Consider the following 24,741-nt stretch of genomic DNA (forward strand, 5'->3'; position numbering starts at 1 on the left):
GAAAAATTAAAATTTCTCAGAAAAAAATGCTTGTGTTGGTTAAAATCATCCCTCCGTTTTTATTTTTAATAACAATTCCCAAGTTAATAACAAAGTAAACAGTGCGGGCTTGCACAAACAACAACATCCAAGCTATGGGACCGTGCAAAATTGCCCACAGAACTGTTACAGTTTAGATCCGGATAACTGTTTATAATTTTAATATTATCAGTTTTACTAAACCGTGGCTTCTTGGTCGTCTTACAAGGTTTGAAATTTACACTTTTTTTCAAATTTTAAAATGGTATAATATCAATGATTATAAAAGTCTAAAAATGTAATATAGTTAATCAACAAATATTGAAACCTTTAGTTGCAATCAGTTCAACACAATTGTTTTAGAATAATTATGTATATCGGTTACCAGTCAGTTAGTTAGATTTAAAGAAAAAGTACCTTCAGAAAGTTAGAATAATGAAGATCAATCTTGACAATTCTTTTATAGTTATGTCTCAGAGCCAGTACTCACAATATTTTGTTGTCCCTTAATTAAGATATTAAGACCGCTGGGTCACCCAACTCTAAAAATAGCGGAGCGTTTTTCAGTTGTTTTAGTCGAATCCGGCGTGACTAATCTACTTTTAAACTTCGCAAACCGAATGCTTCGTCGGAGTGTTTACTTTGTTTCAACTGCTAAATTAAATTAAACTTTCCGAAACTCTCGCCGCAGCTATGGTACATGCAATTACTAAAAAAACGTACCAAATTACTGTTACGCCGTATTGTTTGTTCAAACCCTTTGGAAGTTTGCTTTTCGAAATTTATGCACCCCTCCTATTCGATTGCGCAGCATCCATAATAAGTGTAGGTTTCATGCCCCATTTGGAAGTTTCCTGTAGATTTTAAACATCGCAGATATAATCTACCGCAGTGTAAAATAGTAATGTTTTTTTCTTTTGTGTTATGAATCGGAACTGCCACCCTTCCTCTGCAGGGGTCTATTGTGGACTATTACGAACGCGTAATTTTGATGTGCGGTTACTGTTTCAATCGGTTATTATTAAGCGCGTGATTCTCTTTTGTTTCATAACTAAAAAAAAAAACTTTTTTGATTACGGGTTCGGTTGACCTTTAGAAATATTTTTTACTTTGATTTTTACAAGGTTTTGTCAAATATGACGCTAGAAGTGTTATATGCACAATGGACATGCTATAATTTACGTCGCGGAAAATGCGCTACAAAACGCCGATACATATTCTTCCTCTCATTCCTTCTTCCTTGGGATCTTTGAAGGGTTAATAAGACACAATTTCCCATCATCGTATCATGCTTGTATTTGTGGCTGCAATCTTTAGCAATGAAGCTTCCGTATAGTCTAAGGATCATAAGCGCATTCTATGATCATTCTTGCTCTGTATTAATCATCATTCCATATCTGGTAGTTTATTTGAAGTTGATTGGGTCAGTTTTGTTTAGACCTAAAACAAACTAATCCTAGAACGATTGGCTGAACTAACAAAAGTATTTGTATTTCTACTGGGATAGTATATATTAGAGATGAAACGGATATCCGGCAACTATCCGGTAGGCCGGATATCCGGCCTAAATTTACTATCCGGCCGGATACCGGATAGTAACTCACTATCCGGCCGGATACCGGATATTAAAAAACTACGACAATTTCCTATTAATAAAATGAAATACATTAATCTTTGAGGTAAATATCAATAAAATGGCTTATAATAATGACGGCTTTTATTTAAAGTCCAAAAAAGTTACAAAAAAGCCATTCTTCAAAAAGCCTTTCAAAAAACGAATTTCTTTTTCTGGTCTATTCATTCTAATGACGAATACATAAATACAGGGTGGCCCAAAAGAAAATTCACTTGTGAAAATTGAAGGAAACGAAAACTGTACATTTTTATAGAACTTTGACTATTGCAATTTGAAGGAAATTTAATGCAATTTATTTTTAAATTTACCTTTATTAAATTACATCGCCCAGGAGATTTCCTTGACGCTTACAACATTCGATCAACATACATCAAAATCTTGAAATGCGTTCGTTAGAATTATCTCGAAACCTATTTTCAATTTTTTGCCAAATGCTCAGCTTCAGTTGCTGCATGTTTGTTGGATTATAAAAGTATACTCTATTCCTAATGTAACACCACAAAAAAGAATTTTCTGGAGTGAGATCAGGGCTTACTGGTGGCCAGGAGATGTCACCCCTGCCTGAAATTATTTTTTTGTGGGAACATGTCTCTTAACATCTAAATGCTCTCATTTGAAGTAGCCCCATCTTGGTGAAACCAAGTGCTCCGGTCATAGCCTTGCGAATCTTGCAGCTTGCGAATCAAAAAGCTTTTCAGCCTACCAGTATAGCATTCTCAAAAATTAATCATCCTTTCAATGCAACAAACCAATTAAGCAGGGATGAAATCTCACTGCCTCTAAGAAGCGCTAATCTCATTCCAGCAGACTTCTTTTTGCGGGGTTACCTTATGAGCAGAGTATACTCTATTAATCCAAAAACTGTGCAGCATTCATCGATCCTGAATCCATTTCGTTTTCCAAAATTTTGATGTATGTTGACCGAATGTTGTAAACGTCAAGGGAATCACATGTACGATAAAATTTATAAAAAGAAGTAAATTTAAAAAAAAATTGCACTAAATTTCCTTTAAATTGCAATAATTAAAGTTCAACAAAAATGTACAGTTTTCGTTTCATTAAATTTTCAAAAGTGAATTTTCTTCTGGGCCACCCTGTAGTAAATAATATCTGTTAATGTCGAAATATTGCTAAATAAAAAAGGCGATCTTTTTTTCACTGATGGTTTGATGACATAATGCATGCAGTTCAGTCAAATTACGCAGCAAGTAAACTAATTTAATTTTCGCTATTCAATCACACACTCACGATAGCAACCAAAATCGCTCGAATTGATCTGCCCCCTAGACAAGTGGCAAAATCTGACATTCTATTCGGACAGATTCGATTTTCGAAAAGTGTGACTAGTCTACTAATAGACCCACTGATCGCGTTCGAAGCACCTGTGCGGCGCTAAACTCGTCACGACATGAAACGAGACAATGGGCCAACTATCCGGCCGCCGGATATCCGGCTATCCGGCCTAGCAGCTGGCCGGATATCCGGTATCCGGTATCCGGCCAAACAACTATCCGTTTCATCTCTAGTATATATCGTATTACAACGTCGTTTTTACCGTAAAAGACGTAAAGCCTACCTCTGATTCGATAGACTGACGATCTGTCAATCGACTGCTAGCAACGAAGGACTGATCATTGTGGGAACCTTTAAAAGGTCTTCGCCCATCCATGTATATTACTTGAAATGATTTATAGATATGAGATTTGAAACTTTCGCGTTCCTTTTCAACTAGAATAGTAAGACACGGGTCTTAACGCGACGTTTATTAATGAGTTACATTATGTACTCACTCATGGCTTGACGTTTCGACAGCTATACTCTATAGATACCTATGGAACTGAACTGCACTAGTCTGACATTAGGTAGGCACTAAACATGCCTGGACGCACTAGTGATGTCCAAATGCACCGTGAAGCAACATGTTAGCCGATTATTGCGTGCGAAGCGCCGTTCAGAGTTATGGGCGTCTTAAACCGGCTCGAGAAACGCTCGACTGTCTATCGCCACTCGACGTCTGCTCGGCTAGCGTGGAGTGTGATTCTGTCGAGAATTTTAAACAGAATTATATGAATACTTTATGGTTTAGATGCTTTTGAATTTTGAAAGAGACCAATGATATTACTACTATAAAGACAGCAAAGCAGTCTCTCTTTAACGTTAAACCAGCTTCTATAATATAATGAGAAATAAGTTACACAACTTAACATTTGTGAACTTGCGCGAAAAACTGTGACTGCATTGACTCAGGAATAAGCAGTCATGATTAAAAACACATACGTAAGAAATGAACAAGAATATGTACTTACAATCAGTCATACAAATAACCTAATCGAAGTTCAATGTATTGTAGATCTCGGTGTAAGAGTTACAATCTAATTATTTAGGTAATTCCACCGGAAATTAATTCAATTTCAAAATTACCTATAGTCTTAAACAAAATTCCTAGATATTAGGAAAAATAATATCTCTTTTTTGTTTCAGATAACCGTCACACTGAAGCCGTCTCCACACAAACCAGACCCAAAACGGAACAGTCAAGTGCGGTATAAGTAATTATTACACAATAACGTTCCCGGAATCGTTGTTCCGAGCGACGCTTCCCGTTCCTCCGGGAGTGCTGCTTTACTCAACGTGTTTCTACAAGTGGCCTCTTTCGGGAACGGGCCTTATGTTTTTACGTCCATTGATATCAAATCTCGGGCGGCTGGCTGGCTAGCTGAAATGTTTTTGTGCGGATCATTATACCGGTGTAAATTTCGTGGAATCTGTGAGTTTTGAATGGAAACTGTGAAGAGTAGATCATGCGGTGCGTATAGACAGAATTATAACCAAAAATCTATACTAAATCTAATTTTCTAATCTAAAAATCTAATCAATGGTTGGTCACGATACAAAACTAAGTAATGCCTACTTACTCATGTGTTGAATTGTTACTTTTAAATTAAGAGATCTAATGTGTCGGGGGCGATAGCTCTTTGTAATTATAACTAGGTTATTATAACAGTTAACAATGACTGCTGCAAATTATTTTTGTAGTTTAGCTTTTATAACAATAAACAATATCTTGTACCTTGAAAATGTAGGTATTTTATCGCTAATAAAATAAAAAACAGCTTTTATCTAACTACCCATTTTGTTTTCAGCTGCGCATTACTAAAAACTATGTTTTAACTTCCAGACTATGAAAGTTGAGCCGCCAGGGACTCGCCAGACCATTGGACTGTTTGTTTTTATGTCAATTTGAATGTCAGACTTCATCTGGAAGTTTTGTAGTTTCCGTAGTTTTTATAATTTCCTTTATTTTTGCTGTGTGCCTTTGGGATTTCAGCAACTTTGGTTTTTACATTCGCAACTTACTTATGTTCTTCATCATTAAGTCCTTGAAACTTAATGTTATAGTTGACATCACATTAGACAATATTTTAGTCGTCATCATTCGTTCGTTTCAGCTAAATGACGTCCCCTACTGGACAAAGGCCTCCCCTAAAGATTTCCACAATGACCATTTCTGCGCTGCCCTCATTCAGGCACTTCCCACGATTTTCACTAGATCGTCGGTCCACCTAGAAGGGGATACAAAAACAAAAGCGTCTAACTTTTAATTAAAAACATAAGTGTAAACTTAAAAACAAAAGAATAGGTATACGATTACATTTTCTCGACCGTCACTCACCATAGTTGCAATAACGTGGGATTAATATAAATTCAAGATGAAGATATGAGTCAATCTCATTCCGTCTGTGTGGAACGGAAACGTCAATTTGTTACTTTTTGTTTGTATACCGTCACCCCGAGTGATTACAAAAACTGTAGCACCCGGCGTCTTGGGAGAGTATTTTTTTAATTCACTTGCATACGAGTAGTTATAAGTAACTGAATCAAAAAACGTCCTGTCAGTTGTGTGGATTTAGATTTGTCACAACTGTGTTTTGTGACAACATGTCCGGGAGAATTCCTGATTTCATTGAAATTGATACATTTTGAAAACATACATACAATGAAGTACAAAAGTATTACGTAAAAAAAAACAAATTCAAACGCAAAAAACAAAAACGGATCAGTCAATTCGAATGAAAAATTTAGAGAAAACAAAAGTACCTAATTCATTTCTGTTTTTTTTTTTCTCATTTTAAAATTATGTCGTTACATTCGTCGAATGGCATTTTAAGGAACAATTAAGTACATTAAGTAGATTACTTATTTGAAATAAATAGATAAACAAATACTGAATCAAACACATTACTATTAGTAGGCATATACCAACGAAGTAGAGAGTGTTAATCAAGTTTACTGATGCAGATAGAGTCAGCGCCTGTAACTACAAATGACACTCCGCTCCAGATAAAACTAAGACCGTTTGAAAAACGCAATAAATCTCAAATCCCGCGCATCCTCGTCATCCTCGCCACATGTTCAGCATTAGTGATGTAGTCGACTCCGATCATAATACACAATACGCGGGATTATGCGGGATTTGGGTGATTTAGCACTGGTGTTGGTGGTCTGTCGCCCTTGCTTTATTTTTTGTGATTGCATGACATGCGGTGGAGAGGCCATGACGCATCTGTCATTGTAGTTTTTAGATCTAGATAGGGAAGCGATGCGCGCGATATGAGAGCTATTGGGGTTATTAAAGTGGTGTAAATTAATTAAATTATCAACATATGACGAGTTTAATTTATGATGACATGAATTTTTTTATAATTTCTCTACATAAGTGTTTTCGTTGTAATTAAACGCAGAAATAAAATAAAAAATTGTCGCGACAATTAGCACGTTTTATAACATTTATTCGAATCAATTATTTATAGACTATACATAATTTTGTTTTAGCTACAAATGCAGTATTATAAAAGAGGCTGCAACGATATGCGCGTTCTATTTCTTATTCACAATGCTGTATATTCAATAATTATAATCTTTTGCATAATGAAATACATACAACTGAAAATTATCTCATCACGATCGCCTTTGAACTGCTAGATTTTATTCCAAATCGCCCTACATAAATATGTATGTAACTAAGCTAATTTGCAGCCCCTGTACCTACTGGGGGTCTTTTAACGACATTTGTTGGGTCACTCGTCACCCCTTCAATGCTCATGTTCATTCATGAATGGACCGTATTGTTAACAGCGAAATTAGTAGAAAGGTGTCACATAAGCACTCGAACTGTATTCACGCGCACGGTGTGACGTTGATGCACCAATGTTGGTAAGTTATTGCTATTTGCTTACTTGGGGCTTGGAGCTAAAGCTGAGTATATCTGGTTGGTCTCAGAACATTTTATAATATCAGGTATCACACGTGCACAGATATTTCAAAATTAGAAGACATGGTAGGTATATTAATTGAGATATTAATAGGTATACGATCGTATTTCCAGTCTAATTAGTTAATACTAATTTAAAGTTTTCCGTCTATCGAGAAAATCTTGACCTTTACTTTATCATGAGTTTATTCTTACAAAATACCTTGCGTGGGATTATGACCTATATTTACACGTGTCTATGTCGTCTACACTGCCTGATATCAGTATAAGAGTGACCTTTGCCACAATCAAATAGTTTTAGGCGAGGAGATAATACTTCAATCCTAGGATCTATCACTATACTGTTAATAAATAATTTATTTATCAATGGATTTGATGAATGCTGCTGACAACGCCACTCTTGTGGCGGAGTTCTGGGCTGACTTTGTGCAGGTTTGTTGTCGACACGAAAAAAAGAAGAACTAGTAATTTATTCTGATTTTAGCGTCAGTAAAAACGATGTCCACGATTGGTGCTCTTCCCACGAAAATCCGTATTCACTCCCATGAAATAGAACCGGTCTGTTATGATTTTTATGGGGACCATGATCCCTTTGAGTACCCACCTTTTATCCACGGCACGGGTGCAATATGACACAAGGGTTTTTTATACCTTAATTATTTGTATTATTACATAATTTCCATAGGGGTTAGAGTGCTTTGTTGCGTAGACACGCGGTTGATCTTTGCAAAATTGAAATATTATTTTTTAAACATGTTGTTAACATGATATGGAAACGTACTGTAATGAACTGTACCTACTCTGCATTGTTAGTTACCTACTTACGGTTGTTTTTTTATAATAACTTTTTATGTGGTGTACAGTAAAGATTAACTTATTCAATTTATGTATTTATATGTAATTTAGGTATTTGCACATTGAATAGGATAAAAAAAATAACTTAATGCCATATTATCATACTCAGCCTTTCGATTTCATTATTACCAATATTAACAGAGGTACACTTCGCCACATCGACCGTCTGCTTTGATTCCAATGCTCGAGCACTAGTTTCACTAAATATTTCCTATAATCAAAATCATCACCGACAACAAAGTCATATACGCAAATAAAGGCAACGCCAACCAGACGGCGTTATTGCAAAATTAATATTCATCGTCGCGGCAATACGTACGAATTGCTTACTTAAACTTCGGTTAGTGTCACTAAAGGAGCGCAAGGGAGAGGTATTTTGCATGGACAATTTGCTTAAACTGTGTTTAAGTTTTACAAGTTAAACGGTCAAGCCGGCCGGCCGGAGTCATCTTCTTAATTGGAGATTTAATGTTTTAGAAGCAACGGGAAAGTTGTTTCGGCTGACTTTGTGGTTTGACTTAAATTATTTTAGATGGCCTACAATAAAACCATCTAATTTCTAAGAAAATCTTATGTTAAAAGTTCTCACAAAACTTTTATTTACGAAACTATTTTTTAAATAAGTAATATTGTAAAAAATCATTAACAAATCTTTTAAATTGAGTAGAGCTTGAAGTACTATGTCGATAGACTAGCGCCCGTTTCCTATATTCAATCCTTGTCCAAATCCGGATTACAACTGTCAAATTGAATTTAGTTCTAGATTATATTTCCAAAATGTTCGATGCATTTACACTTTAATATTGTTTGAATAATCTTATAAAGAATATAAAAATGTAAAAACATCCAAAAACCGCAGATATTTCGGCCAAAAACATATTAAAATTTGACAGATAACAATCCAAATCCGTCCAATTTGGATTAGGATTGAATATAGAAATCCAGCATAGATAGCGGACAAACTAAATAAAAATTTAACTGTAACTGCATAAATACTTAGGCTGAGTTGCACCACTTTATTTTAACCGTTACAATAACAATAACCAGTGCTTTTTGTATGGAGTTTAACAGATTTTTGATTTTTATTAAAGTTAAAGTAAGATGGTGCAACCCAGCCTTAGTGTAAACGTTCTTGATTCCTGGTAATGCACGTGCTCATCACACTAACATTTAATTTTGTCCCAGAGGGAATCGAACCCGGAAACCGCAGCTGTTGGATTTGTAGTCCAGTGCACGAACCACCATGTCATCCTGTAAAATAATGAGAAAAAACATTATTCTTAATAATCTTAATACTTGTTAACGCTAACAGTAAGTCGTTTTTTGAGATGAAAAATTACTAAGGCTGGGTTGCACCATCTTACTTTAGCTTTGATAAATGTCAAAAATCTGTCAAACTCCATACAAAAAACACCGGTAATCGTTAAAGTTACGGTCAAAGTTAGGTGGTGCAACTCAGCCTAAATTATACCACTGAAGTTCCACAAAAGTACTTACTAACAGTCATGAAGGTACCTTATTTAGTGTATTTTGATTCATAAATTTAACTCGGAATGTATTTAACTCAGAATCATCAACCACTTACGTTAATCGTAAAATAAACACAAACATTGCAAGTAATGTCCTAGACAGGGTTAAGGCTCGATTTACATCAACTGCAGACGGTAACAGCATTAAACCAAGATACGATTTAGACTACATTCCGAAAACTGATCGAGCTATCGGAACAAACACTCGTCCTTTGTCAGACAACTGACTCTAAGCGCTTAATGAAAATCGGCTTGCCCGCTTTCTGCATATAGAGAGGCAATTTACTGAAACGGTCTGCCTTCGGACTAATGCAAAATACCGCAGATGAGGGAATTCAAACTTTATGGCTATAGCCGGACGGGTCATGGACCGGAGAAGATCGCCGGCGCCGCGACGATGCGTCCAATGCTTAATGATTATGCAAACGAAAACTTCACTACATGATATCGTGGTGATAAATTGATAAAGCAAATGCATCTGACTGGGCAAGGGATGGTCGACCAGTTATTACGGTAATATTACCGTAATGATAAATAGTGCGGTAATAGCTACAATGTTTTAGCTAGCTCGGATTTATGATGACCGCCGCAAGTTTTGGTAATGATTTTGTGTAACGCAAAATTAGAGACGAAATTGTTGTGACGCTGACATTATTCATTGGATAAATCATGACAATAATTGTCACCGTTCCAAAATGATTTAATTTCATCATCACAAAAAGAGAAGATATGTATTTTTATAAAGTTTAAGTAATTGTAGAGTCTGTCTTATAAGGATTTTTTTTCAAATAGCCACAATTTTTTTTATATATCGTAGAATAATGCTCGTGGCAAACCTTTGATAAAAGAATCAGCCTATAGTTAGGGAGGCGAGGTAGCTAAATGGCGTAATTCAACGGCGCCGTCGAGACCTATCAAAATCGAAAGATAAAATAATTTCGAAAAGAAAAGCTCGTATGGCAAAAACTATTTTAGCTGTGGGTTTGGCGTGTACGGTTTTTCAAAAATGTTAAAAAAAAAAACAGATACTTGGGCATTCTCGAGCGCGTCAGATATTCATAATTTCATACTACGTATGCCCCGAGTGCCTCTGATAACAACGGTATACTAATCTGCCGGTTTGCGTGGTGGGGGTAGGCATATAAAGTAGTCAAAAAAAAAATTTACTCGAGCGCGTCAGATTTTCGGAAGGGGTGTTCAGTAGGCCCCAAAGAAGCTCCCTTTAAAAAAACTGACGAGTTACGATGAATTTTTGAAAATGAAAAAAAAAAAGTTTTTTTGAAATACTCGAGCGCGTCAGATTTTCATAGGGGAGGTTTATCTCGGTATCCTGAAAGCATATTTTTTTAATCTGACAAAAATGTTGGTGGGTTCTCTTAATCTGACCGAAAAAGGTTTTTTGGTTTCTTTTTTTTCCTTTCTTTCTCCTTGATAAAATGGGGAATTTAAGAATGTCAATAAAGCGATAGATACAACCAACGTAAATGTTTATTTAAACTTTTTTTTTGTAAAATGTATCGTTCGCGACTTATATGCCGTAACACGTTCTTAGGAAGACGAAATGGCTTCTCCACACTTCCGGTCATGCGGAAACCGGCAGATTTTGTATTTTAGTAAGTTTTAGATTATATTCTTCAAAATAAAAAAATAAAAATCGCGCTCGAGAATGCCGGATTAACGTTTATTTTTTACAAGTTCGCGACCCTATAACTCGGCGGCGTCAAGGACTTATCGTCAGATTAGTCTTTAAACACTAATCGTCTCTGATCGTCTATCCTAGGCGCGCGTCACTACATATAGAGCTTAATACTTTACAAGGTTGTTCTATTAGGTCTAAGGTATCTCTCATATCTTAAACTGCCACGCTCGAGTATTGCCGAAAATTCCCCTATTCGCCTCCCTAACTACTAGTAGTACCAAAAGATATGAGGGAAAAGTTTATTTAAGTTAAAAGAGATAACCAAAAATCCGAGGTAAAAGTCCCTCGCGCTAGAATAGCAATATGAAATTTACACTTAGTTAAACATGACATAGATACGGTCAAGAGACTTATTTTCAAAGCATTAGATTTTCTTTTCGCATACGAATTCGCTGAAATTGTATACCTTATATGATTGGTACATTCGTATACGAAATGGAATGCGAATGCTCTAAAAATACGCCTCTGGACAATTTTTGTGCAACGAGCTCTTCGTTTTTAGCTTTAAAATTTCTATAAAGCTCCAAAGCTAGATCTCCTGACCACGGAATGACGAAGTTACGTACCAGAACTGACGGATAAAATTCTGAACTGAAACTATGGCAATCCAAAAACTGGAGTGCATTGTTTGAATTCACAACTAGAACGTTACCTGGGTATAGTGTCATGCTGTGGCAGACATAAAAATTAAAAGTTTCATGGCAATGAAGTTTGATGAAAATATTTAGAAGTACTTTTTGACTGCAGGATCACGCAACATAATTTCTCTCACCGTTTATGTAGTAGGTAATTATTGTGGGTGAAGTCCACTGACTCTATCTTAATATCCCTTAAACGAGATTTAAGCGCAAGGGATGAATGATTGCCTTTATCTGAAAACTGCTAAATGAATCCAATATGAATTATTGTAATTTTTACAGCTTCTTAACATAATGAACAAAATCATTATTATACATCCGTTAGTCATCTTAACACTAGAAGTGCCGAAGATTACGACCCCCCTAAAAGCGCCGCTGGGTCAATTTTGTCCCAGCATATATTTTGTAACATTTTTTAGTTTCAGGCATGAACATTATGGTTAAAACTATTTGTAGTATCCTTAAAAAATGGTTTATCTATACAGTTAAATCATTAAGTACTTATTTCTTTAAAAATATAAATTTATTCAATTTTAATTTTGAATTATTAAAAGACAGATATTTTTGGTTTCATATAAAAATAGTCACATATTACATGGTGTTATACTGTATTAAAATTATGAAATTACTAATTTAACTATTCATTATTCTTTTTGAAGAAATAATAAATATCTTACAAATAATGGTGCACATTTTGCACAAAGTTTTTTGTATGGTTTTTTTGTCTCTCTGGTCTACCATGTGTTTAGGAACTTCTATAGGTATGGTTATTTTTCTGTTATCCGTACACACACAGTGAAGTTTTTTACCAGTTACAATGAAAAGTATGTACGTTTAATTTAAAAAAAATTATAAGTCACACATTTTAAAAATGTATCAAATCATACAATATATGAACTGGCCCATGTCTTGAAGCCACCTTCCTACTAATATTATAAATGTAAAAGTTAGTAAAGATTGATGAATTGATGGATGGATGAACCGATGAACGGATAGGAAGGATGAATGGGTGGATATAAGCCTTGAACTTGAACTAAGTGAGTGTGGATTCATGGTTAGATCGATTGTTGTTTTTTCACTCTTTTACGCAAAAAAAAACTAAGCCGATCTTAATAAAACTTTGCAGTTTTATTGTTAATATTTCGAATAACATAATATAGTCTTTAATTAACAATAATATTCAGTTATTTGGTCAAATAACAACGATAAGTGTCAAGAAATTAGGTCTTTCTATGATAAACTTAATTTCTCACTAGGTGAAGTCACAGGCAAAAACTAGTACAATATATTTACATTTCTGCATTGTGACGAGTCACCTAAACGTTCCTCATCTCCCCATTCTCGTATTTCCTCGAAACAAGGACTCTTCATTGAATTATTGTTGCAAATACCAAGGTGGGACAAAAATGACCCAGTGGCGCTTCTAGGTAAAACCGATTTTAATTTTTTTTCTAATAATGTTATATTATCAAAAACATTAAAAAATGATAAAATTCAATAAATCAGGAAAAGTCAAAAAGTTTCATGGACTTTCGTTGAAAAATAAAAAAGTTAGAGACGATCAAACTCGCAAGTGGGACAAAAATGGGACGGCGGCCTTTCTAGTGTTAAACACGAATTCCAACCAATTCAGACCACAACCACGCAAAACGAGGCCGGACCAAACTCGTATTTTGAATAATAACATTTTACGCTCGTGCATAAATGTCTTATCAATTTCATTCAGTAGCCGACCGCATGCTGGGCCAAGAACATAAAATACAAAAGTAACCTTTTTACCATAATAAACAGTCTATCACAAAATAATTTCATGTATTTTATTACAAGCAATGTTGTAAATAAGCCGATGGACAGTCGTTTCCCTTTTGGTGCGACAAATAAGTTTTGTTGCTACACAAAAATGTCTTTCGTTGAATATAGTGTTTGTGAAGTACAAAGATGTTGAATAAATAATGCCGTAAAGAATCGGACAAAAGTTGTTTTGTGGCAAATACAAATTAAATTTAATAGTGTCTAGCTTTCATATTTCTTTTCATGTCGCTTTAATGTCAAGATACAAGAACCAAGAGAGCACATTTTGTATTTACATTCATTTAAATGTCCACTATTATCGTTACCTACTGACTGACTTTGGCCTTAGTTAGCATTACTATGTACTAAATTAACATCTTAGTTAGTTAAATCAACATTTACTTACACGAAGACAACACAAATAAACTGTCTTAACGCATTAAACGATTCTTGTTAAAGGATCGATTTCGTTAATTAGAATGAATTTATGGACAACTTAAATTGATTCTAAAAGGATTCAGTAGTCTTTTGCCTTGGCTACCAGTATATTTTATTATATTTAGCTTGTATAAATTCATCACATTATACACGAAGATCTCAAAAATGCTGTTTATATGATACCTTTGTATTATTTTAGATAGTTCTTATTTGTATTGTAAACGCTAACACAATATAATGTTTCCTCCATCATCAGCAAAAAATATAGTTACTAATTTATTTATTTGATATCGGGAGAAATCTTTTTATTCATCTCTATTCGTTCAATAAACACATTTTCTATGATCGCTTCCTTAGATGTTTATTCAAAAAAGCTGACAATTCAGGCAAGGTATAGAAACCCTAGTATGAACTGTAGAAAACAATTTCTACAAAACACTAAGCTTAATCTGAGTTGACTAGAGCATTGGCTAGAAATCCGATATTTGTCCAACAAATCGCGGGACTTGTCGTGAGACGAATGACACGTGTGCGAGTACAGACGTGGGAGGTATTCTGGAGAATGTTAGGTTTGATTTGGAGTAAAAGCGATCGTAATTTGATTGGAAGTGACAGATATCGTAGAAGTGAGAATACAGTTTGAAATAATAGACTGCCTGTGTGTTTATGAATGAATATTTTTCTCATTCAGAATCAGAAACTGTGCTACGGTGATTTGCTCTGTTCACAAAATCTTTTATAATCTTGATCTTCCTAACATTTTGAAAACTTGTACCATAATTTAGCACCATGATTTACCTAATGAAGTTCATTAGTGACCTGAGGTTGAAGATCTACAAACACGTTTATTGCATTTTGCTTTCCTTATTTGTGTGTAAAACACTATTTGATGACAGGAGCCAAGCAAATCTCAAACGCAAACTAAGTGCGAGCGAAGTAAAAACGAGATCGCTAATGTATTTTGAAATCAAACAGCGACGGTAGCTACGAAACCCGACACCGGCGCACGTCCCGCTTCTTCTAAATAAACATTCCTACAAATGTATCCGAAATAACACTATAAATCATTTTCTGTTCGGGGATTTTTTTAGGAGAAATTTGTTAGTTTCGTGACAATCTGTTCCGCTATTTGCCTAGCGTCTAAACAGATGGTCCGACGCACATTCATCATACGAACTCATTTTTGAGTGCATGCCGCTTTGGACTGCATTTTCGCTTTGAAGAATTTCATTTTCGTTGCAAACGAGAGTAAATTCTTTGCGAACATTAATCAAAGTGCCTAGCTTGTTTGTACGAATGACGTAATTACTTTTTCAGTATAATTAATGTTACCAAAAAATCTTAGTAGTTAACTCGGTCTGTAATTAATATGTAACTAACTCAGACTATAATTAATTATATGGATGCGAGCGGCGCAGGACCGGTCTTTGTGGAAATCCTTGGGGGAGGCCTTTGTCCAGCAGTGGACGTCTTTCGGCTGAAACGAACGAACGAACAAAGTCGACCGACTCAAAATTAGTTTTACAAAATACAGTCTTTAAGGTTACAAAATTTCATGATGATTCTTATAGCGAGACAATAGTACCAAAAGTTAAATAAGACAAACAAAGCTAATAGCGTACCAACGTCGGAATGAACCTAACCTCTGGATTTCCAATCATCTCTCTTCAAGAATGTGCGAAACTTAAATTAGTTGTCCACACGACAGAAACGAACAACAAGTGAACGGAGTTTTTGTGACAAAACAACAAGTTCGATTACGCTCCGCTCGTATCCCGCTATGCGATTAGACGTCGACATTTGCTCTTTTGCAGCGCGAGCATTCGGCGAATCTCAAAATTACTCATTGGGCATTGCAGGCACGACCGTAATACCAACTCGCGCTGATTTTTACTTCTTTCAATTTTGATTGCTCTATTTCACCCGGTAATTTGTCTTTATATTGCTGTATAGGATATTGATATTGGCAATCGGATCGTATATCAACTTTAACGATGTAAATTGGCCGCTCAATATGCATAAAATGTGAACGATTTTCCAATTTGTTTTAATGTACTCTGCATGTTGATTTTTAAAGGGCATTTGCTACTAATATTTAACTACTTGCTTAAAGAAACATTTTGCAGAGATAAAATATATCATTAAGATAAATAAACACTGACCAAAGGCCAAAAATGGCTTTATAGGTGTAACATCCCTTTTATGCTCATTCATTTGTTTCTTTAATTACTATAAAAGCTATTTTAAGGTATCAATTTGTTGTCACTAAAATAATTTAGTATGTTGATTTGCATTCTCACTCCAGTCAATGTATAAAAAGTTATTTTATAACCAGTAAACCTGCTACTTTGCTAAAAATATTTTGTCAAAGAAACTCGTTAGCGCCTTCACGCATATTACAATTTTCGAAACGATGTGTGGAATAAAGTCGAAGCTTTAGTTAACGTGTTAAATTACCGCGACCGTTTTTTTTTTCTTTTTAAATATTGACGTTTATGTCTATGACGTAGTTTAAATTTTAACGGTACACTGTCAGCCAGTGATTATCTAATTTTTTTATAGTAAATTAAGTTCTAAATTCACACCAATAAACGTCATTATCAAAGTACTATACCAATAGAAAAGTTGCGTCTAGATCAGGATCACGGCTCTATCGAAAACTTTGTAGAGTTCCCCCGAGATCAAATTTGTTAAGCCGTCTTGAGCCAGTAAAAGAAAAAAGTCTCGAAACAAATTGTTGGCAAACGAGAGAAGTGTCCAAGAACGAAAATATGTTGATTGAATAAAGAAAAACTATTAAAAGTTTCGCTTAGAGCTCAGTTGCTCCAGACGGTATGCTGTGCGTGGGGAGGTTCGCAAGTGAGTCAAGAGAGAATATTAAATAACAAGATAACAAAGCTGTAACAGTTACTGATTAATACACATTGTTTCAAGTAAGAAAACTTTGCAGACTAAAATAATTGGTAATACACAAACAAACTGAAAAAAGAAATATTACTAATCTATGTCGCCCACTAATAGTACACCAAAAAAAGTAATTTTCACCCCGGCTTCGCACAGGTTTAAAGCTGAAAAAATGCATGGTTTATACGTCCTAAACCTTCCTCTTGAATCTTATCTATTAAAAAAACAGAACCAAAACCTGTTGCCTGATTTTAAAGATCTAAGCATACATAGGAACAGACAGCGGAAAGCGACTTTGTTTTATACTATGTAATCATAATAATATGTAATTACTTTGAGTAAAGTTAATAAATAAAGAAAAAGCAAGCGAAAAACCAAAGCAATAGAGACAACAATATTATAAGCATACAAAACAACTTGATATCAAGAAACAAAGAACACGGGGATATCACGTCAAGTTTTTGTGGACGTGGATATTACGGGTAAAGTTAGTTTCTTTCACCCTTAAGATTCGTATAACTTTCTTAATACCTCTACGAGATTATAGCCACTCGTCCGTACCAGATATACCGGAATAATAATAAAAACGACGATTTGCTTTTATTTGTTGCAATATAACTTCTTACGGCGATCGTCTAATATATGTTTAGTTATTAATTCTGCTCAATAAAGTCGAATTATATTGGCTCCCGTGGAATATGCTTTCGAATAAAGTTTCGGAAACATTCGGGTTTATCTCTCTTTTATGAACGGTTGCTGTGATATCAGAAGGGAAGGAACTGTATTGGTATACGTTTCCTTTTATTCCGTCATTATTGGATGAAATGAATTCCTTATCGTTCAAGTTACGGGAACCACTTATGTTATCATCGATGAAGATAGCTTGACAAACGAATCGGGTATTTTCGTTGTCACCAAACTTGTTTTGGTGGGCAACTAAAACGTCCGCTATTAGTTTGAATTATTTGCATACTTCCACCGTGAGTTCAGTCCAAATATTTCCAATTCCAGTAGCAAGCTTCGAATAATTCACTCAGAAAGGTTCTTTTTTAATGGGGCCCGACGTCAATTAAAATAACGTCGCCGGTTTTTTTTTCGGTTGCCGTAAAAAGTGCTGGCAGGCTTTTGAATCTTTCGACGCGATAGTCGCATTCTACAGGTGCAAAGTCCGTTGGTGGTCAGACTTGTCAACTGATATTTTTGGAAGTTTTTTTAGCTTTGACCCTATCTGCACCTCTGTCAGCATGTTCAACGGTATTAATCCTTATCATTTCTAGCTTAGAGTCTAATTTTGAAAAAATATTTAGAAGTATATCTAAACGGATGTCAAAAATGTGGGAACTAGACTGATGGTGTATTTATAGCATTGGTGTATCTTTAACCTTTATCAGAGAAGGTGTTTAATGAGTTCGGAATCAAAGTTTACGGAACCTCTATCGATGTAATAAATTGAGGTAAAGTGGTAAAACAAAGAAGTAAAGAGTTCACGGTTAAAACGGTGGAGAATGCAGCCTCGTTTCAGCAAGAAAAATTAAAAAGAGGGCTCACGTTGAAAAGTGTTTGATAAAAAATATTAATTTCCCTCGGGAGGAATACGCAGTTCATTATTTTGCAGTGCATTGCGCTATAATTTGTGGCATTAATACAGTCTGGCCTTTTGTCTGTCCATGTTTGAACTTCGTTAGCAAAAGTTTCAAGACATAACCCCCTATTAGTTTTGTTATTACTGTCATTCAATTTAATATGCACTTAAGTATAGCATAAAATGTGTGATTATATTTTGATTTTGTATACGTGAGAGCTGAAACCTATATTATTATTTGAATAACTAAATATTTAAACGTGCTTGTTGATAACTTGAGTGCTATTGACAAACTCATAAAAATAAATAGCAAGCAATTCGTGCGAGAACCTCCATTTGAAGCAATTCAAATATTTCAATGTTCATTCAATCTAGTTTCGCATATTTCTTTCAGACACTAAATGGAGATCAGTCTGCAAATGAATCCCGTCATGTGTCGCATAACCATTCATAATTTAATTAAACCAGTATTGAATTTCACGAAGGGTCCGAGCAAATTTGCATACGTGTATCCCTAAAAACCAATATTAAGACAATATATTATTAATCTTTAATTTACTTTATTAGCTCGGCTCCCCTACAGCACCCCTCCGTGGGGAATTTGTAGGAGAGAGCGAGTTTTAAATTTGAATGACCTGGGGGGTGATTCTCGTCCTATAGGTGTTTTATGTCGAATCGGGAAGGGTATCGAGCGGCTCAGATTGACCACTTGGTTGAGCCTGCAAAGTAATGGGTACAATTACTAATAATTGAGTTTTTTTTCTTTCTAAATCTGTGAAAGCGACAATATTTCGTATTAGCTACTCGTAAACAAAGTTAGTCGGTTCAGCAGAATCATGTCAGTCAGGTACATAGGCTTACTACTTACCTACTACAATCTATTGTATGATACACCTCATCAAATTATAAAGACAAGAACCTATTTATTAATGATCTATGTTATTAGTATGTACTAACTCCCAAAATACAGTTTTTATTATAGAGTTTTGTTTTTTGGTTAAATCAGCATTAAGACCGAGCCAAGCTTCTTCACTATTGAGCTTAATACCAGTTTTAGTTAAAATAGGCAACTGGTATCACAGTTTTTTAGAGGATACACTACGTGTCCAAAAAACTGGAACACGAATATCTTTGTTAATAAGTTGTAGTGCGCGTAATTACACAAACAAGAGACGTTGCAGGGTTGTTTCCGAATGCAAATATCCCGCGAGTAATGAGGAGCTAACTGTATGCAATTTGAAACAGGCGAATACACTAAGGATAACTTTACAGTGGAAGATAATTTACTGAAAATATATTAAGGATCCGAATTTACAGTTTTGGGTTAATTACCAAACAACTTTTCAGATTCGAATCTATAACACACTAGCTTTCCGCCCGCGGCTTCGCCCGCGTGCAATTTTGTCTGTCACAGAAAAGCTTTATCGCGCGGCTATAAACCTCACGGAGCCCGAGACCTTTCCAACGAATGCAAAACGGTGGAAATCGGTTCGTGCGTTCTGGAGTTATAGCGTCATCAGGAAGGAAAACCCGACTTATTTTTATATAGTAGATTATAGATTTTATTTTTTTTAGTTATTGTTATTTTAAAGTGTTTCTATTGTTATGCGATTTGAAATTTCAAACCAGTACAGTGCAGACAGATAACATATCCTGCATTTTTGCAAAAACCTGCTTCTAGATACATACAAAATAGTTTAAATTAACACTCATCAAAATCAAACTTGTGCGGTACGAATAAAAGAAAATGGTGTTGTATTGATGTTAGTAGTTCAGAAGAAAAGAAGTTTGCAATTTTGCTTTGGTAGTTGCACGAGAAAAACTAAACCAATATAATGAAGATATTCTTGAAACTATCTTTGGTTACGGTATAAATATCGCTTGTACTAGAATGCCAGACTAAAAACCCGCTCACAGAGTAGATTAGACGGTTCAGCCAAAAAGATAGTACAGTCCACGCGAGGATTACTAAGGATGAATAGTCAAACGTGCACTTAGCAGTTACTGCCGCAGCGTGCAGATTTGTTTTGGATATTTTAAACGTACACTGGAACACTACACAATGGACAAGTTTCATTATGTTGAAAACATTAGATTTCACTGAATGGGATTAAAATATAGACCAAGACTAAAAGTTATTTTTGAAATCCATCAAGAAATGGTTTACTGTTTGTACTTCGAATAACTGAATACTTCGAACCAAAATGGTTATGCGCAACTTTAGGGCTCTGTAACTTTTGTATTTGTACAGATATTTTCATGATTCACAATTATTATTAGTTTTACTTATATTTTCAAGTTTTATTAAAAGAAAAAATGGAAACTTGTCCATTGTACAGCAACAAAAATACATTTTTGTTGCAAAATAACCCCTATTACAACTACAGAAGATACAGTGTTAACATCGATGTGACGTTGTTCTACAAGCTTACTGACACACTTTTGTAGTATGCACGAGATTATGCTCGGATTTCTTTTCAGATGCAGAAAAGCTAATTTTGTAGAAAAGAGACTATAAAAAAATTGCACTAGGAAAAATAATTGCGTTACTTTATTTACTAGGACAAAAACTTACTGTACACTATGTACTCGTAATTATTGGTATTAAACTTATTTTCCAAGTGTTTTCCTAGGCTGTAACTCGTCATTTAGTAAATACTTTTCCGTGTTAAAAAACATGAATAATTAAAATAACTAGAAAAAACTACACAACAACACATTTTAAAAGCAATATCAATAAGTTTTTTTTAAATAGATTACAAAAATAGAAGCAGACTAAAGTATTTTGAAAAGAAAAACCTAATTATGAAATAATTCGGTGAACTCACAATAAAGATTGTGAACAGAAACTTTGCGAAAGGGCCGGAACAATGAGTTTCTGAATAGGCGAAAAAATAACATGAAATTGTTCAAATAAAGCATAAGTTCAAAAAGCAACTCATTAAGTCGTGGCTTAAGGTGTGCCGCGGACTCAGTTTTATTTCAATGCTTATCCGACCACTGGAAACAGGAATCATTTTCAAATAAATATTAAAATTAAATTTTATTTTAGTGTTGTGTGAATAAGTAATCAATCAGATGACAGGCAGACAGAATGATTGTAGCCAACAAAAATATATCATGTACCTACTTGTGAGCTTCTAAGTGAATCCACTGAAGTTCCTAACCTAACCTAACCTACACCTAAAAAAATGCCAAGTTACTACGAGAGCTTTATTGGCTAGAAACATTCATGGCAGCATAAAATTACGTTGTAAAAGATAAAATAAAACTTGCTAGACTAATATTCATGAAAAATATCTTCAAGCCTGCGTAAGGCCATTGGGAATAATAACTGTGATCCTTTAGGTTTGCGTCACATTATTGCGCTACATAAAAATTATGTGTCTCTAAGCTTGAACTCACTGAAGTGATTTGTATTGATCTATTTTTTTATCTTTGACATTGCGTTGACTTTTCTTAGTCTGATTTTATCGTGACTGTTTCGGTCGTCTTCGACCAGCCTTAGGAATATTCGGTTGTAATCAGCTAGCTGGCGGCGATTAAGACGTACAAACTTGAGTCGGCCTTGTGAGACAATGGTGGACTAAGACTTTGTATTTTTGGATGTGGTATCAAAATATTTAAAAAAATGCTGTAATTTGATTCCAAGAAGACAATGGGTAATGCGGTAAGACGAACATTTTATTGATACCACCATTTATTGATCTGTAAATGTATTGCAATCTTCTCAAATCTTTCGTTCGTTCGTTTCAGCCGAAAAACGTCCACTGCTTCCCAAATAAATGAAAAAAAAAATGGTTTTGGAGTAAATACTCAAGCTATAAAAAATAATATGCCTAAAATATTTGCATGTGCCAGAAAGTTGTATGTTCTGACTAATTTAGTATCGGACAGCGTAAGATGCTTTAATAAGTAAAATATTTCAGTATAATTTAACTAGATAAAGTCATAACACTATTTACATGACGCCATGGAAACTGGTCTCCTTTATTGAGTTCATGAATATTTTTTACCGGACACAAACAAATCTATCAATTTTTTCGGCACTTTATTGCTTCTCCCCTCTTCCACGAGATTATGATTTACGGCATATCACGTCTCACAGTTCGGAGTGATTTCGTTCATCCGCGTTCCGCCCCTCTCCTATTTACCAAAACTTTTCCGTCTCAGCTAATTTATTTCCCGACTAAATCTTATAAATTCTGGCGAGTCCACACGCAATCTCAGTCAAACGTCGGCTTTTTGATAACACGGCTGTATTATACAGGGTGTATACGGAGTGAGTAGGTACTTGAAGCAACGTGACTTTTGATATGAGAGCTACATCAAAATGCACTAAAAATCCATTTGTTTGAAATGTAAATAAGTCAATATAAAGAGTATAAAATACATATTAAAATATACTTCATTATGTTGAATTTTGTTTCAAAGGCACATTATTACACATTCCATTGAACCTACGTAACTTATTCAATGAGACATATTGTTATATCAATGTATGAAATTTCATAAATTACATAAATTAATAAAAACATTTTTTAGTATAAATGGCATCGAAACAGTATAATCTAATTCACCAACTGAAAGTTCTCGTATAATACGAGTATCAGGATACTTTTAGTGAGCAAGACCTCGGTCTTATAACAAAGTTTGTGACCCATTTTTTATACACCCTGTATTGTAGATTTACCAACTTTCACGAATTTGGCCCTATTTTATCGCAAGATAGATTGGTTTACGCACCTAACGCGTGGGTTTTCTTTTTTTGTTTTTATATTAATTCATCAACACCTTGAAGGTAAAATCTGGGGCACGGCAGTGCCCCCACCAAGTCGAGCAAAAAGCGGCACGGCCGTACCATCCTTTTCTCGAAGCAATTCAGGCCATTTTCGACCGCCTGTAACTTCGTTGTGGATAAAACTAGAAGGCTGAATTTTCATTAGCTATGCAGGCATTGTAAAGACACGGTATATTTCAAATTTCATTCAATTTGAACCAGTAGTTTAAGAATTATAACGGGTCAAAGTTTCTTAATTTTGTCACTCACTGACTGACTGACTGACTGACTCACCGATCATCAAAATTCTAAGGCACTTCTAGCAGACCTAGAAGCTTCGGAATATAAGTAGTGTTTGGTGTATGAATCAAGGAAAAACTAAAATATTTGGGGGCACGGTAGTGCAACTTACCGCCAAGTCGAGTAAAATTTTTCAATTTCGGTCCAGTTTTCTAGATACATAACTGCTGTCTACAACATACAAAAAGAAATGAGATCCCATCAAAAACAATACTTGTCAAAAAAACCAAGTCTCGCAACTCAGTTGTTCTACGGTAAAAAGTTGTGAAATCCATGTAATACCAAGTCCAGGCCAGGAAATCTTTAACGTTTTACATAAATTATTGACTTGGCCATCGCACTAAATAATTTAATTTACACGTGTTTTCATGCGATGGCCAAGTCAATATATTTATGTAAAACGTTAAAGATTTCCTGGCCTGGACTTGGTATTACATGGATTTCACAACTTTTTAAATTGTGAACTTAACGGAAGCTTTTGGGTCTATTCCGTAGCGATATACAGTGTGAGTCACGTTAAAGTGTAATATGAAAATAGATTAAAATAGACCAAAGTTTTACAAAGATAATACAATAGAAAATAATACAAAGTAATAAAAACCACCTATTATAGGGGCATTTTTTTGAGAAATTTATCAAATAACCAAAAAAATACGAATTTTTAAGCAGATTTTTTTCAAAAAGTATAATTTCTTATTATTTGTTGGCCTTTTTTGTGTATTTTATGTACTTTTTTAGTATCGCCTGTTATTTAGCATTATTACTGTCTTTATTTTATCAGGATACACCGCTTAGTTTAAAAGTTATTACGTTTTCTTTACAATAAGTAATTGGAAGAAAAAAAATTCTATAAAAAAAAAAAAAAACTCAAAATAATTTGACCTCTTTTTTGTCGATAAAAATAGGTCTAGTTTCATCTATTTTCATATGTACACTTTAACGTGACTCACACTGTATTTTTCATCTAGGAAATAGATTAGGTATAAGAATAAAATTGAATAGGTAGCTTATGCAATGTTGTGGCATTTTTCGGTGACTCATAACTGTATAATAATAACTTTCTACGTCATATTTATACATTGTTTTTTATTAGAAGATAGTGCACATGAGAAAGTTACGGACATACCGGCTATCTAAGTAGAGTAGAGAAGAGTAAGTAGAGTAGTAAGACACTACTGAATATCGACATGACTTTACTTCGACACTACACTACTTAGACAAAGGATATTCGCCTTCAGTTAGAGTTCAGTTTTTGAGCTCTGAGTAGGTATGACAAAAGACGTTTCTTATCCACAGATC

Source organism: Ostrinia nubilalis, chromosome 11 (genome assembly GCF_963855985.1).
Source record: "Ostrinia nubilalis chromosome 11, ilOstNubi1.1, whole genome shotgun sequence".
NCBI lineage: Eukaryota > Metazoa > Arthropoda > Insecta > Lepidoptera > Crambidae > Ostrinia > Ostrinia nubilalis.